This window comes from Trachemys scripta, chromosome 15, assembly GCF_013100865.1.
Source record: "Trachemys scripta elegans isolate TJP31775 chromosome 15, CAS_Tse_1.0, whole genome shotgun sequence".
Classification (NCBI taxonomy): Eukaryota; Metazoa; Chordata; order Testudines; family Emydidae; genus Trachemys; species Trachemys scripta.
Genome location: NC_048312.1, coordinates 1,485,289 through 1,500,272, shown reverse-complemented (window position 1 = coordinate 1,500,272; position 14,984 = coordinate 1,485,289). Strand labels below are relative to the sequence as shown.

At 50.1% G+C, this 14,984-nt stretch overlaps 1 long non-coding RNA gene across 2 annotated transcripts; it reads right to left on the bottom strand.

The window, feature by feature from the left end:
* Positions 1-725: 725 nt before the first annotated feature.
* Positions 726-13,767, bottom strand: LOC117888152. Of its 2 annotated transcripts, none has more exons than XR_004648277.1 (3): positions 13,454-13,767; positions 5,021-5,302; positions 726-1,616 (listed from the first exon to the last, which is right to left on the bottom strand). It is a non-coding gene; the product is annotated as an uncharacterized LOC117888152 (long non-coding RNA). The 2 variants fall into 2 exon arrangements; XR_004648278.1 differs by lacking the exon at positions 13,454-13,767 and adding an exon at positions 7,821-8,079.
* Positions 13,768-14,984: the final 1,217 nt, after the last annotated feature.

The following is a 14,984-nucleotide window of genomic DNA, read 5'->3' as shown; positions in this document are numbered from 1 at the left end:
CAGGGGTTTCTTTAAAACGGGAAGACACATGTTTCTGATTGTCTGTGCCTGAATTTATGCAAATAAATGAACATTTATGCTAATTTGCAATCTCCTGCCTTTTTGTTAGTGGAATTTGGCAGGCATGCTAACCCGAGCAGCAGGGAGGAATTGTCTTACTAACCTCTAGCATTGCCGCCTAGATCTCCCCCGGTAACCTCCAGCATTGCCGCCTGGATCTCCCCCGGTAACCTCCAGCATCGCCGCCTGGATCTCCCCCGGTAACCTCCAGCATTGCCGCCTGGATCTCCCCCGGTAACCTCCGGCATCGCCGCCTGGATCTCCCCCGGTAACCTCCGGCATCGCCGCCTGGATCTCCCCTGGTAAAGTCCAGCATTGCCGCCTGGATCTCCCGTGGGGCAATGCTGATCTATTTTGCCCCCCATCCAGTGCTGTGGTTCAATCCCACTCGGATGTGGCATCTTCCTACCATGAGCTGGCCCAGGGTCCACACTCCTGACTGAATTATCAACCCCAGCAAATGAGGTTCAGAAATACAGAGACGCTGCCAGCAGGAGGCGCTCACAGGCCCCGCAGTGGCACCGCTGTCCCCCTTCAGACGATGGGGAGGCGGGGGGGGGGAGGCTTGTAGACAGTGGAACTTTTTTCTTCTTTTAAATAAGATTAATTATTTATTCATGCACAAAACACAGGTTATTGTTTGCTAAACAAATCTGTGCGCCCGTCTGTGCGCCTGGCTCTGTATGTGCCAAGTGCCCTGTTTCAAAACAAATTACCTCACAACCATTTCATCACGCTTTTCCCCCTTTCCCCTCTCTGCTTCTGGCCCTCTTGACAACAGTCTCATCCCAAATGGGCTGTGTGGGGGAGCAACGGGGGAAGGGTGGGGTGGGGGTGGATGGCCCCTGACCCCAGACCCAGAGCCAAGGATGGAGCAGCCGCTCTGAGTTTTCCCCCAAAGCAACTGCTGGCTGCGGCAGCTGCAGACTCCAGAGCTCAGCAGCAGCTGTGGCCCAGCTCAGCCTAGATTTTTGGCGAGGAGAATCCGTTAGTACAAGGACCCATTCGCCATTTGCTTACCCTGTTGGGACCATCCAAATCTCTGTATGCCACCTGTCCTCCTGTCTGGCAGAGCCAGAGTGGCTTTCCTGGCCTGGCATGCCCACACAAGGGGAAGGACAGGAAAAACCCCTCAGAGAGAATTTTATATTTTTCAACTTTTGGTGATTCGGTTCATGAGGTAATTTTAGAAACAAATTCTGGGGTTGCGGCATTAGGAGCCTCTGTATCTCTGCAGAAGCCCAGGCTGCAAACGAAAGCCTTGCTGGGTTCTGTTATCACAACGCCACACCGTTAAACGTCCTAAGCAATCTTTTTTTTAAGGAAAACAAGTCTTTAGAAACAGAGGTGACCCCCAAAGTGATAAGTGAAGAGGTTCACCTGAAAGTCTGTTATCAGCCATTTGTGCCTGGCTCTGCCTCAGATTTCTCATTTCGATGTGACGGCAGCTGAAAATTGGATAGATACTGACTTCACCTCAGACAAGACTTTCTCTTTTTGTCTTCAAGGGCAACTTGAGTGCTTTCGCCTCTGAGGTCACAGAGAATCATCGGAGGCTGAAAAAAAGCATTTGGGAGGAAAAAAATCACAATCACTGTTGTTGTGTTTTGTAGCTTAATTATCAAAATATGCAACACAAGAGTGAGGAAGTCTGGAAAAGCAAGGAATGCACAAGTGTCGGACGGTTTCATTAAAAATGCAGAGCGTTGCAAGATTTCTTTGATAAGAATGTGCAGAAATTAATTTGCAGCCACGTGAATGGAGCAATTCAAGCTGAAGTTCCATCATGCAGCCCACTTAAAACTGACACCCGTGCACAGGCACCTGCCTGCATGACATGTGTGCTGCAGATGCCAAGAATATGTTGATGCTGAACTTTTGGTTTTGAACGTGTTTTGTGCTCTTGCAAAGTGCAGTCTGACAGCCCCGTAATTCACTTCACAGTCCTCCCTACACAAGAGCAGCAGACATGGCACCAGGTTTTCCCCGTATTGCACCCTCCTTTCACACAGAGAAGGAAGTTCAGTCACAGGGCCCATTCCGTACCAGCCCGTAACAAAGTGCCAGTTGAGATCGTAGTGTATGTGGTTCAGACACCTGCTCTGAGTAGCTGGACGGGGACCCATCACATTACACACAAGCTGCCAAGAAGCCAGGAGATAATGACTTGTGGTCACTGCTTGGCCTGGGCTGGGTTTGAACTGAATGCTTTGAGCCCAGGCGCTCTCCTGTTGCAGAAGGGAAGTGTCAAAGGGGCACATGCAATTGAAGGAAAGCAAGACCACTATCTGGCTGTGGAACATGTTGTCAGCTCTGCAGGAAAAACAGGGTGTAGGAAAGCATATGGGCTGGGGCTTTGAATCCCCATTGTCAAGGGAGCTGAAACTTATGGATCCTGTGTTGGGGACAATGTTCCACCTGCAGTGAGCCTACCGGTGCAGTATAGGTGAGTTTGCAAGGGAAGAGAAGTGGGCAGAGGACACTGCGAAAAGAGCCAGGGGATAAAATCCACCAAAGGCAAGAGGAGAACCAGGGCAGGTCCCAGAAGCCAGAGAGAAGAGGGTGGCAAGGAGGAGAGGTGATTCCCAATGTAAATGGCCACCCAGTGACCAAGGAGAAAGAGATGGTGACAAGGCCCTTACCCTCTCCCTTGCTGAGGAGTGGATCTTGGAGGAGTGAAGAGGGGGTGGAGGAGAGGAAGCAAAGCCAATGGGTGCAAATGCTGGACCAGGGCCTTAGGCAGAAAGCAAAGGAGCAGAAAGGCTGAGTCAGGATTACCAATGCTGCAGACATGCTTCCACAGGAATTATGTTTAGTTTCATAGTGGCAAACCAAGAGGTAAATACATTCTGGCTGACGGGTCTTCTCTGTCAACCTCCTCTCCCTTTCCAAACAGAACACAAGTGAATGGACAAAGGGGAACATCCTCTAACGATTAATATGGACAAAGAACTCTAAGCAGGCCCTTATGATCCCTTCAGTGTCAGCGTTGAACTGCTCTCCGTGAAGGAGGGCAGTTTAGATCCTATATTAATTATCGATGTGTCACAAAGCAGATTGTGTCAGACAGAGGAGAGATTTCCTAGTGCACAATGCCAAAATAATCTGCACCACATTCTATGCTCCCATTGTCTTTGCTAACAATAGGTGACGCTTTTATCCATTAATCCAAAAAAAAATCCTGGTTAGGCTCTCCCACAGCCCTCTGCCAGTGACTGCCTTGGCGTGTCAGCATCAAATATGCAGGCAGCCAGCAAAAGGGTTGTAAACGGAGCAGGGACTCCAGCCAGACCATTGCACAGAATGCAGCTGGGGTAACAGGAACGTACCTTTTCTTGTCTTTTCCTTCTTGCCCAGGTTTAAGCAGCCTGGCACAGCAATGTGTTGGAATTAAAACCACTGGCCCCTGCTTAGTCCGAAGAGTGTGTGGCATATGGGCCCATATGGACACCTCGGGCTGACCCTATGTCAGTCATCAGAGCCACACCTAGTGTGCACTGGCAAATGAGGCATTGGTTAGGGATCGTTGAAAATGTTCCGTCGAACTTCTTGGGGGGTGGAAAACTGGGTTTTCATCTAAACTAACATTTGCATGGAAAGTGACTGAAGAAGTGCATCTGAAGAAGAGAGGTTTTTACCCATGAAAGCTTATGCCCAAATAAATGTGTTAGTCTTTAAGGTGCCACCAGACTCCTTGTTGTTTTTATGGAAAGTGACTGTGTCCCTCACTAACGTCAGAAAACCAATAACGTTTTGGGTTTTGAGTTTTGAATTTTTTGATGAACAGTCAAACTTTTCCACTGACAATTTCACCATCCGATGACTGTGTTGTTTTCATAGACATTTTCTGCAGGGCAAAACATCCCAGAGCTGGTCCTGTTAAAAGAGCATCATGAAAGGCTCAGACAGGCTCCTCCACACCGCACTGGTACTCAGCGGGGAGGCAGATGAGCAAACGTGGAGATGAAGCTGAGGAATCCAAGGCACAACACACAACCATTGGATGCTCACTGCTCCCGTGTCTGGAGTCGGGATGCAACGCCCAACTCCACAAACGCTCGTTAGTGGGCAGTGCCTCATGCCGCTGGTGTTTATCATTGCACTATCGTCGCCCCAGGGCTCCTGTCAGGCAGCAGGGCCTGGCTGTGCTCGGTGCTGTACACGCACACCGCCCCCCAACAGAGTCTCCTTCCTCCCCCAGGCTGCAGCCCTGGGGCTGGCACAGGGAGAAAGCCTCATGTGCCAGTGATAAGCTCTGCACGATTTCTGCACAGTGCGTGGCCGAGATCTGCATGGGTTAGTGCCAGGCACAAAGTGCTGAGTGGGAGGGGGTCAGAAAGGCGCTTTGCTGGTATGGGTGAGAGCGCTGCTGCAAGGAGATGGAGGCAGGAGACGATTTCCTAGCTAAGGGCTTCATTCGCCTGCTAAGGATCATATTCAGCCCATGCCCCCTTAGCCAGGCCCATTCCCTGCCCTCCCTGCTCTGTTTGCACCCTGCGCCCTTCAGAGTACGGGACTTGAGACATACCCTCAGCTAAGGGACGCTGCCCTCTACCTAATCTTCGTAATGCCCAGGTGAAGCCTCTGCTACCTGTGTGATGGCGTGCCGCCCACTGGGCCTGCTGTGCACAACCCAGGCTTCTGTTGGGAGTTATCTTCGTTTTGATTTTCTCCAATTATTCCAAACAGGAACATTCCCAGGAGGCAAGGCAAAGTATTTCCCTTTAAACCCCACTTACTTTTCCCATTTCAGTTACCATAACAACTTGATGCAACTATGTATACGAATTCCTTTTCTCCCACTTCTTCCGAGCACATTGGCTCTGGGGCAGGACAGTGCAGAGCCTGCAACACCACATTTTTTTCAAACTATATTTTGCCAGATTTTTCTATAAACACTCACACAAAACACACTCACAAAATCAGATATGGTGACTGAGAAGCACCGTGCTTTACTGACCTTCCCTTTGCTACTGTCAAAGGCGGAAGCTTCCTTTACAAACTGTGATGGCGAAGGGAGACAGCTACATATGTGTATAGACTCGCGTCATTCGCCTTCTTAATGTTCTATGGGTCAAGGAATCCCCGGGACACAGGAGTGCTGAGCAAGCCCCCAAAGTTTCTGGAGACTGGGTGCACAGAAGCATCCGAAGTCACTCCACTGCTTGGATCTAGCAGATGGGTGTGAGGGTCTCAGAAGCACAGGCTCCCGGCAGGTTTCCAGCCCTCTTCTTGAGATTCTCTGGGGGAAACAAATACCACAACAATTGCATTATTTCACAGTTTCCATATTGGCGCCATAGTGTGGCAGAGAGAAAAACAATAGAGGAGATAAGACTTAGATTTCCTGAGCTGCAGGAGGGCTAGGACATCCCAGGATTTCAGCCACAACTCGGTGCTCCACCTTAATACAGATGCTGCCTCTCCCCAGTGGCTGGAGCGTCGGTAACTCTCTGGCTAACTCTTCCAGTTGTTTGAGGCCAGGCCTACCTTTCTGTGGATGCAGTTTTCACCTACAATGTGACCTGGGGGTGGGACTCTGAAGATGCGTGCCTCTACTGCCTGATTTGCGGGGGGGCAAACTGTGTCCATAAAACGTGATGCCGCCCCTAGAATTGTGCCCCTTAGAAAGCACAGAGAAAGTACCTTAAAACAGAAAGGTGAGAGCTGGAAAGGGCTCTCAACTAGCCAGGATCAGCAGCACCTAAGTGCCATTAGATCTGAAAAGTGGAGGTAAGTGCTACGGCTGCTGGCATCTACTGGGGATTTCCCGCTAGCCCCTGGGTGGTACCATTTTGGAGCACAGAACTGTGAGCTGTAATCGCCGATGCTGCATGTGTGTGACTCGCAGGGGAAGATGTCCTTGCACCATGTGCAGCCCTGGAGCAGTACGACGTACTGTGCAGAACGTCATTACAGACGGTTTGGAGGCAGGTGACATGTGCAGGTCTCTTAACCTGAGGACGCACAAAAGGGAAAGTGAAACAGCCGGGGAGGGGGGGGGGGGAAAGTGGTTAGACACCCGGGTCTGGAGCCTGAGCGCCTTACTTGGACAGGGACTTTCCTCAGTCATTGGGCAAAACTCCCACTAACTGTCCCATGGCCTGGCCCCAGAACAGTCACATTTTCTCCCAATTTAAGTTGAATATTGACCCCTTCAGACTGGTAACCCCACCTCTCCCCCTGGAGCTACTTCTCTCTAGGCTGGGCGCTGACTGCGTCCCCTGAAATACTGTTCGCATTCATCTTTGGACAGCTTGAGAAATGTTTCCCAACCACAGACACAGCTTGAAAGATTATGTCAGCTCAGCTACCTAGTTTCCTGGATAACCTGCTTCAAACGAGACCAAAGTCTCCGCAGTCTCACTTTATTGCATACTTAGAGGGTTGTATATTTTTCCAATACTTGGATTTTTTTCTTTCAAACCAACAACTGACACATTACTAATAAAAGGGAGAGTTCACAGAATAAACTTCAGCACATTAATTATTGAGAGATATAATCCAAATTTATTTAATGAATTAATAATAAGCCATAGGGGTATTTTAATAATGAAATACTTCTAGTTGTGTTTCAATAATTATGGCAGGCTTTCATAATTACACCGCTGCAGTGAAAATAAAATCAAAATCAATTAAGTGGCAGTGATCCTGTCCCAGGAGTGCCCTGTGCTACTGTATCCAGCTCAGGTTTAAAGGGCCACTAGGAAAATCAATGTTGGTTTAAACTTCCAGTGTCTGACTGCCACTTTGCTTCACCCTTGGAATGAAATTAGCATTCTCCCCCGTGCATTACTGCTCCTAAAGAGGAGAGAAGAAGCAGCTCCCTTTGGAAGGACGTGGAAGGCAGGCGCTCGCTCACTCTTACATTTATTTCTGAAAAACTCTCTGAGCTGGCGAGCTTCATGCACAGCCGTGCAGTGTTTAAATGGCTTGCTGTGCATCTCTGCAAACGGCTGGTGCCAGCACTGGTCAAGATCAGAAATCCTGGGTCAGCCCCCAGACATCCTTGTTTCATACCAGTAAACGCTGGGTTCTTTTAATTTGTCTTCCCATTTTAAGCCCGAGGGCATCATGCTTTCCAGACTTTCTCTGCACCCAGAAGGGTAAGAAACATTTTTTAAAGGCAAGACAAGCGTCTTGCATGTTCACTTGACTCTAGGAGCTAGGCATTTGAGGAAAGGAAAACTCCCAGTATTGTGAGGCACGTGATAAAGCCCCAGCAATTTTCTCTGCCTGACTGCATGACTAGGGTTGAGTTTGGCTCACTGCCTCCTGGCTCGAGCAGCTCCCCAGAGCCCGGCATGTGCCTAGTGGGTTAAATGGGTGGGGACCAAAGCCAATGTGAGGAAAGACCATGCAAATATCTCCTGCCCAAGTTCTAATAGTTTAAAGACAACACCCATGTAATCTCGATCTGAAAAGGCAGCACACGTGAAGCTTCTCCTGCCCTAGATCCCTCCCCCAGCCCAGCTGCTGTACCCTGAAGGCAGCTGGGCCCCTTTAAACTTTTCATCTCACCGAAGGAAGTGAATTAGGAGCTGGAAAGAGCTCCCAGTTCTGCTTCTTGAGTAAAGTTGTTATTTGCAGCAGCTGGGACGCTTCCCAAGAGCTGCTGAGCAGCACGGCGGGGCTGGAGGGGAACCATGGCCTTTCGGCTGCTCACAGAACACTAGGAGCTGAGTTTCAAAGAGAAATTTCTGCTTCCCCGCTTGAGCCTGGCTACCAAGTTTTGGCAGCTTGGCTGGTTGGTACCTTACCCGGCCAGGTGATATCAGTCCCTTGGAATGACCCTACCTCACACCTCTGTGGAGCACAGTGGTATTGCAAAGAGACAAGGGGGTTAGTCCGTTATAAAGGAGTCTGGCTGTAGTATAAAGATTCCAGGAGCATAGTGAAGTACTGCTTAGGTCAGCTTGCACTCCAGAAGTGCGGTAACAGGGAACACGTAGGTCAACGGGAAAAGCGACACTGTGCTAAACTTCCAGAGCAAAGCAAATTGTGCTGGAAGCCGAGAGAGAGTCTGTCAAAATGAAAACAAACAGATGGAGTTGAAAAGGTTACCAGAAAATAATGGATTGTGCATACATTTCTTTCCAATGTTTTTTAGGAATAAGACTGATTTCCAAGGGTCCGGGCTCGGGTAACCCTTTCTGTGTCATAGATTTTATCTGGTCATTGCCATGAGAAGAGTCAGCTGCACGGTTCCCTGGCCCGGCTGTAGCCTGTCTTAGCTCCATCGTGGTACCAGGGCTGGGGGGACAATTGCTTGAGCTTCCTTTAGGCCGTGCAGGGAAAGTTCCCTTCTGCAGCTGGCCAGGTGCCTCCCTTACCACGGTCCATTGTTTGTGTTTAGACTTAACAGCAGTTAGACCCTTCCGCAGGCCTGTCCATAGATATCGGAGCAATTCCTCCCTGAAAAAAGCTGCAGACCAGGTGCTTCTAGCCAGTCGTTGCCTTGACATGGAGGACTTGACAAAGATATAGCCCAGAGGAGGCAGGGCAACAAAAGGCTGATGGGTAACATAATAGGAAAGGGGGAGGGGTGGAATTTTTCTGTGTCAAAGATAACAGCCTTAAACTGGCAAAGGGAAAATTCAAGTTCTCCATTAGGGCAAAGCATTTGTAATGAAGAGGTCAATCGGGCAACAGAATAATTTATCCAGGGAAGTTGTCAGGGCTCCATCACCAGAGGTGTTTGAGAGCAAATGAGATTTGACACTTAGAGGAATAGGCAAGAGGGATTCCTGTGCTGGTGTGAAAAATATTTTTGTGCCTGAAGGAAATTTGCAAACAGGCAGTGGCAAAATGTTGAATTTTACCTGTTTCCCTTTTGTGTGTGTGACATTTTCTGCACAGCTTTAGCATCGTTATAACATGTGCTTAGCTGAGAAAAGTTGCAGATATAGTTTCAGTGAAGAAAAATAGATGACATAAATATTTGTGTCCTGTGTAATTTAAAGAGAGACCAATGTTATCTGTGACTTAATAATGACCATGTAATACATTCACCCTGCTACAGCATTGCTAATGGCCATCACTGACTCAAAACGACAACAGCTTTCCACGGTGACGTCACAGTATGCGGTTAATAACTCTCTTAGTTTGGACCATGAATGTAGAATAATGCACTACACTTTCTGAGGGAGAGTTTGACAGAACAAACAACCTGTACGGCAATTTCGAGGACAGGAACGCTGGCTCGGATGGTGGTTTAATGACAGGAGCACCTAAAGGTGTCTCAGTGAGCATAGCGCTCATATTGTGATCTGTAAAAACCACAAGTGAACCCGATCTAAGGGAGTTTCCTTGCCTGGACTGTAGTAATTATGCTCAGTAGATCCAAACTATTTGCAGGGAATAATTTAAACCACAGATTTTGCAAGGAGCAATAGGGCTAATTATGCACAAGTAGACTTCAATTTTGAAGTCTGTGTGTTTTATTCAAAAATGGTTCAGAAGAACATATTTCAGCCCATTGATAGCTCATGAACTCTTCATCATAATGATTGCTTTGAGCATTCTGCTATGCATGCTGTGTGACTGGTCATGTAAGTCACATGGTATTTTTATGCTCCCTGATTGGTGACAGATGATTAAAACCTGCAAGGAGCTTTGATGGTCCCATGAACACGTCAGGCATAAATACTCCATGTGACTAGATATTCACAAGCGCTTGCTCAACCCAGGAGTGCTGTTGTGAGAAGAACTCTCCTGGTGTGGACGTTAGGTCTTGAATACAATTTGAACCAAGTTCATGGTTTTATTCAACCCAACAGTTCATGGATATTTCTGCAGCACTTGCAGAGCTCTGCAATTGCCCTGTTGCATTCCAGAGCTTATGCATAATTAGCAGCTACAAGGTGCTTACCAGGAAGTCCTAATGAGTTTCCTCTTCTCCATGGAGAATCCCACAGAGACACCAGGCAACTCAAACTTCACAAAGGTGACCTCACGGAAAGGCTTGGGGAGAAGGAAGTAGCCAAGGGCATAGCCTGCCAGCCCCTGATTTCGAGAGGTACCCAGCCCCTACAACTCCACCTGAAGCCCAAGAAGAGCAGTGGGCAATCAGCACCTCTGAAAATTAGGCCCTTGTTGCTGTGTGCTTGTCTGTTGAGCAGCTGTCGGGTATCACCTGTGCGGGAGCCCAGCGGAAGTTAATGCGGCAGCAGGTATTGCCTGTTGACATAGGTATCGGTTAAGGATTGTGCCAGAAAGAGAGAGAGACAGGTGCCCTGTTCCTCCTCTTCCTGCCCATGTCCCCTCCCTCAGAGCTCCAGCAAAGGGGACCCTGTGGGGATTCAACCGCTTCCTTCCACACCCACTGCCGCTCCCTGAGTTCAGCTGGTCCTGAGCCCCTCCACTCACCGTCCAGGCCCAGCCATTTCAAGAGCAGCCATACGATTTGGGGCCTGGCATTAGAAAGTGTAATCTGCACAAGGTGTTTTCATTTCTCTCTTGCATATTAGGGGCTGGGTAGGGCCAGAAACACCTTTACCAAGAGCTATAGGGATCCCCACAGTAGAGTGGAGGAGACAAACACAGCGATGGCCATAGGCCATTGGCTGACAGGGGATGGATCACTTGATCGTGGCCTGCTCTGTTCATTCCTTCTGGGGCACCTGGCATTGGCCACTGTCAGCAGACAGGATCCTGGGCTAGATGGCCGTTCTTATGTGAAAGCTGGGGAAAGCCAGCAGGAATTAACTTGGTGCATGAGGAAAGAATGCAGGAACCTGTGCAGATAACATGTGGCTTTGATGCACATTAGCTGTGTTTGCAAATCTTCCCAGGATGGATAATCCACAGGCAGGAAATAATATTTATTCATGCCCATATTTTCCCCTCTCTCTAGTTCAACTTCTCCATTCTGTCTTGCTGCAATTGGTTGTCCTTAAATAGACTGAAGTGCTGTTCAGTAGGTCAATCCATTTCATCAAGTCATCCGGCTTGACCTTTTGCAGTATAAGGCAATGCAATTTATACTGCAAGTTAGAGTGCCTTCAAGCACTGCACTCATCCAGTTCCTAGCCAAGAGAAAATGAGGGAGGGCTAAGAGCCAGCAGCAGGTTGTTCTAACCACTGCTCAGTGGCGGGGCCCTTGTTATAGACATGTCAGTGAAATGTCCTCAGCACCGATGGAGCTCTCTAGCAATGCGCTGGAGCAGAAGAAGCAAAGCCTGGGCCTCATCCTTCAACCTCTTACTCAGCTCCAGAACCAGGGACTGCAGGAGCTGGCCCCTGAACGGGTGCTCTGCCGCACCGTGCTGAAAGGCCTCGAGCCGACCACCATTGCAAGCTGGGCTCTGAGGAAGCTGCCCCGTCGGTGGGCTAGAAACATCGGTGCGCGACGGGGGCCTCCACGTCCTCGCCCGTCTGCGGGTTGAGCTGATCAGTTTGCGACTGATGTGCCTCCCCTTTCAGCCCGGCTCACGGTGGCACAGACCAGAGCCTAGAGCCCAATTCCCACCGGGGAGAGGAGCAGAAAGCAAAGGCCCTCGTGTACAGACCCACCCTCCCTGACACACTGGCCATGCCAGGAGCAAGCCAGGCTCTGCACAGGAAATGCAGCAGCCTTGGGCTCTCGAGGGGACAGCGGGTTTTGGAGTCAGGGCTCCTCATCGTTGTCACCTGAACACCAGCCCCTGGGGCCTGGTAGCACGAGAGGCTCAGCTAACCTCAGCCAGCAGCACAGCTCCCCTGGGCGATGCCTTACCCCGGGGCCCTGGGGTGCATGCCGCCCAGCCCAGCACTGACTGTACTTGACATGAACATCTCCAGGTGCCAGCTCTTACGGCTTATTGCACACACCTCAGTCCCCTCGGCCATTGCCAACCAGCAGACGGTAGGTAGGGAAAAACTCCACGAAAAAACCCGTAATCCAATAACTAATTGCCTCTTTATGTGTGTGGTCTTATCTGGCCTTATCTCCTCATACCATGTCGGGCATCTTGTGTTCATAATCCATTTAGATTCTCCGATTAGAACCTGCTACATAAAGCAGATAGATGGCTTCCCCTTTAATACCTTCTTTACAAGAGTTTTCTTTTTCTTCATAAATCAACCGAACAGTCTGGGGGCACTGGCAGGAGCAGCACATGAGGGGAAAGCAGACACTGGCCGTTACTGATAAACCCTAACATCGGAACGATTCTACAGTGCAGCCATTATTTCAGAACTGCTCTCTGCTCCGGAGGTAGGCCAGATTTCCAGCCAGGCCTTGCCCCAGTCTCCTCTAGGGTTTGCACAACACTGAGCATACACACCAATGCACCTGAGGAGACGTGCCACTTGTTCACATCTCAGCCCCCAGGTTGTCAGTGCTGGGCCAGTGTCCTCTGAATATGGGGACTCACAGCACACAGGATAAGCGCAGGGAACGGAGTAGGCATGAGGGAGGGAAGCAGCTTACCTGGATTGTGCCACTCTTCTGGCAGAGCTAGGACTCCTGGGTTCCAGTCTTGGCTCTGACACTGACTTGTTCTCTAGCGCTAGACAACTTACTCCCCCTGCTACCTCCGTTTCCCCTTCCCTAAAATAGGACTAACACCCTGCTTAGCTGACCGAGATGTGAGAGTTAGTTAATACCTGTACAGCTGCTTGAAGAGGTAAATCGGTATGTGAGAGATAAATATTCACTGACAGAGACCGCGTTCCTTTGTAGTTTAATGCCAACGGCTGGGACAGCATTTACGTGTCTCCTCCAAACTCCCAGTGCTGCAGCATGCATCAGGGTTAACAGCTGGGTTGCCCAGTCCCATGTAAGGCGCCAAGGCTCTTCCCTGCCTGCATAACCCTTCCTCCCAGCGAGCTGTCATCTGGGATATCCGTTCTGCAGGCAGGCTGCCTGGGATGGGGATGGAGCACTACAGCAGAACCTCAGCCTTCCCACTGCTGCTTTTCATTTGTGTCCCTACGTCATTGTTTAGCTGTTAGGACCCAAGAGGGATAAATCTCCTGGGAGAAGTTGAGCATGAGAGACGCAGCAGCTACAGGGAGCCTGGGCAGGGTTCCTGGCTTGTCTGCAGTTCATAAGGGATAGACAGATGCACAGTAACTCAGAATAGCAGCGAAAGTCTTGTGCAATGTGTTGAGCAGGTTGCCCCTCCTTGCAGCGTGTCCCCTGCCTCATGCTCCACCGCGTGCTCTCTCGCCATCACATTAGAAGGGTCCATGTACAGATAATTGATGCATTTTTAACTTGCAAATGCAACACAAACTTCCCTCAGGAACGTCTAATTCACATTTTAAGTAACAAAAGGGCTCAAATCCCTTTCTTGCCTACTTAGTCATGCTGCATTTGGTATAAGCGAGATGAAATGCTAAGCTCGGGGAAGATCAGAGAGAAATTGTCTGATTTCCACATTATAGGATAATTCCATGGCTGACTTACCCAAATGTGCAAGATGAGACACCACACTCAGACGGCATCCGCAGCACACAGCTGAACTCTGCAGCTTCCAGCCTTCAGAGAATGGAAGAAGGAGATCACGGGATGTGGGAGGAATAATAGATGGAGGTCTTGGAGCTGCAAGAGCCAAACGCGACGAGGATGTGCCGACAACATTGTCTGCAGCACAAAGGGGACGTACTTTCAGCAGCATAGTCACTGCAAGGGATTCATGGAAACAAACTGTTTGGGAGGATTGAAAGAGTCTGGGAAGCAGACACTTGCTATGTCTCAGAGAAACCGCTATAAGCTCGCATGTTCCAAGGGCTTTTATTAGCCTTCGTGCTTCAGGCCATGAACCGCCTGCCTCTGGGTATCAGGAAGGAACCCCACATATGTAGCGCTCCTTCCTCCCGAGCATCATGCATCGGCAGGAGCAGGCACAAGAAGCCACAGCAGAGGAGCTATCGACTGCGATTCATGGCTCCTGTCTGATATATATTTATTCCTTGCACCCCTCGCTGCAGGGACCTCTGCAATAAAGCCCGTGCCGAGGTGCGCCACCCTACATAGGCTCAGCAGTCACCCACCACACAAGATTTTTGCCACTACTAGGGGCTTGGGTCAGAGCCCAAACCTGCCCGTCCGCTCCCAGAACCCCAGGGAGTGAGACAGGCCACTCCACAAGCGAAGGCACCACAGGCAGCACAGAGCCTCCACCAGCCCAAAGGCGATCCGTTTCCCCTGCCACGTAGAGGCCCAAGCCAGGGAAAACCCTGTTTGTGAGCAAGGGTATCAGGCTGCCCCAGCAGGGCCAGTGCTGCAGGTCAGGACATCACCTGCACTACGGGAGAGGAGTGAAAAGCCCCCTCCAGTTCTATGATGTGGCACAGCACAGGGCTTCACATGTGCTGTCTCTGGCCCTTGCTCCAGTTCCCCGCATGCTCCCTGCCCCTTGCCTAGTGCAGCCTGACGCTGAGCCTGGAGCACGCCAGGCACTAGGGACAGTCATTCTCCCCCACAGGCTCACTTCACTCCATTGATGTCATTGTTAGTTGTGATCTTACTGCTTTGAGCTATGGCCAAGTCAATAGTAGATCTGCAGCTCCAGTGGCTGCCCGCTGCTGCCATCTCACCCAGACAAGGCCCCCTCTGGTCTCACCCGGTGGAACGGCGTCCTACAGGCATGTGGGTCCAGACGTCCCGCCGTGCACACACAGCTGGGCCAGCGCTGGACAGGAGGCTCCGTCCCTGGAAAGTCCCCAGGAGGGTCCAGCCACTATAGCTATACTGAGAAGTGCAATTCCCACAGAGGCATGTGCAGGGTCTGCATTGCTGGGCTATCAGTTCCCGAACCCTCCGCAGAAGAGCCACTCGCAGCCACTCATCTCGAAACCCAGCACAATTTAATTATCAGCTTGGAAGGTATCCAGCAAAGCATCGAAGTAGACACATGCCAGTTGTTTAGGTATAGCAGTGCCCTGCTCATTGTGATGGGTGGGGATTTCAAGAGGGGTTCACAATCTTTTCCTTA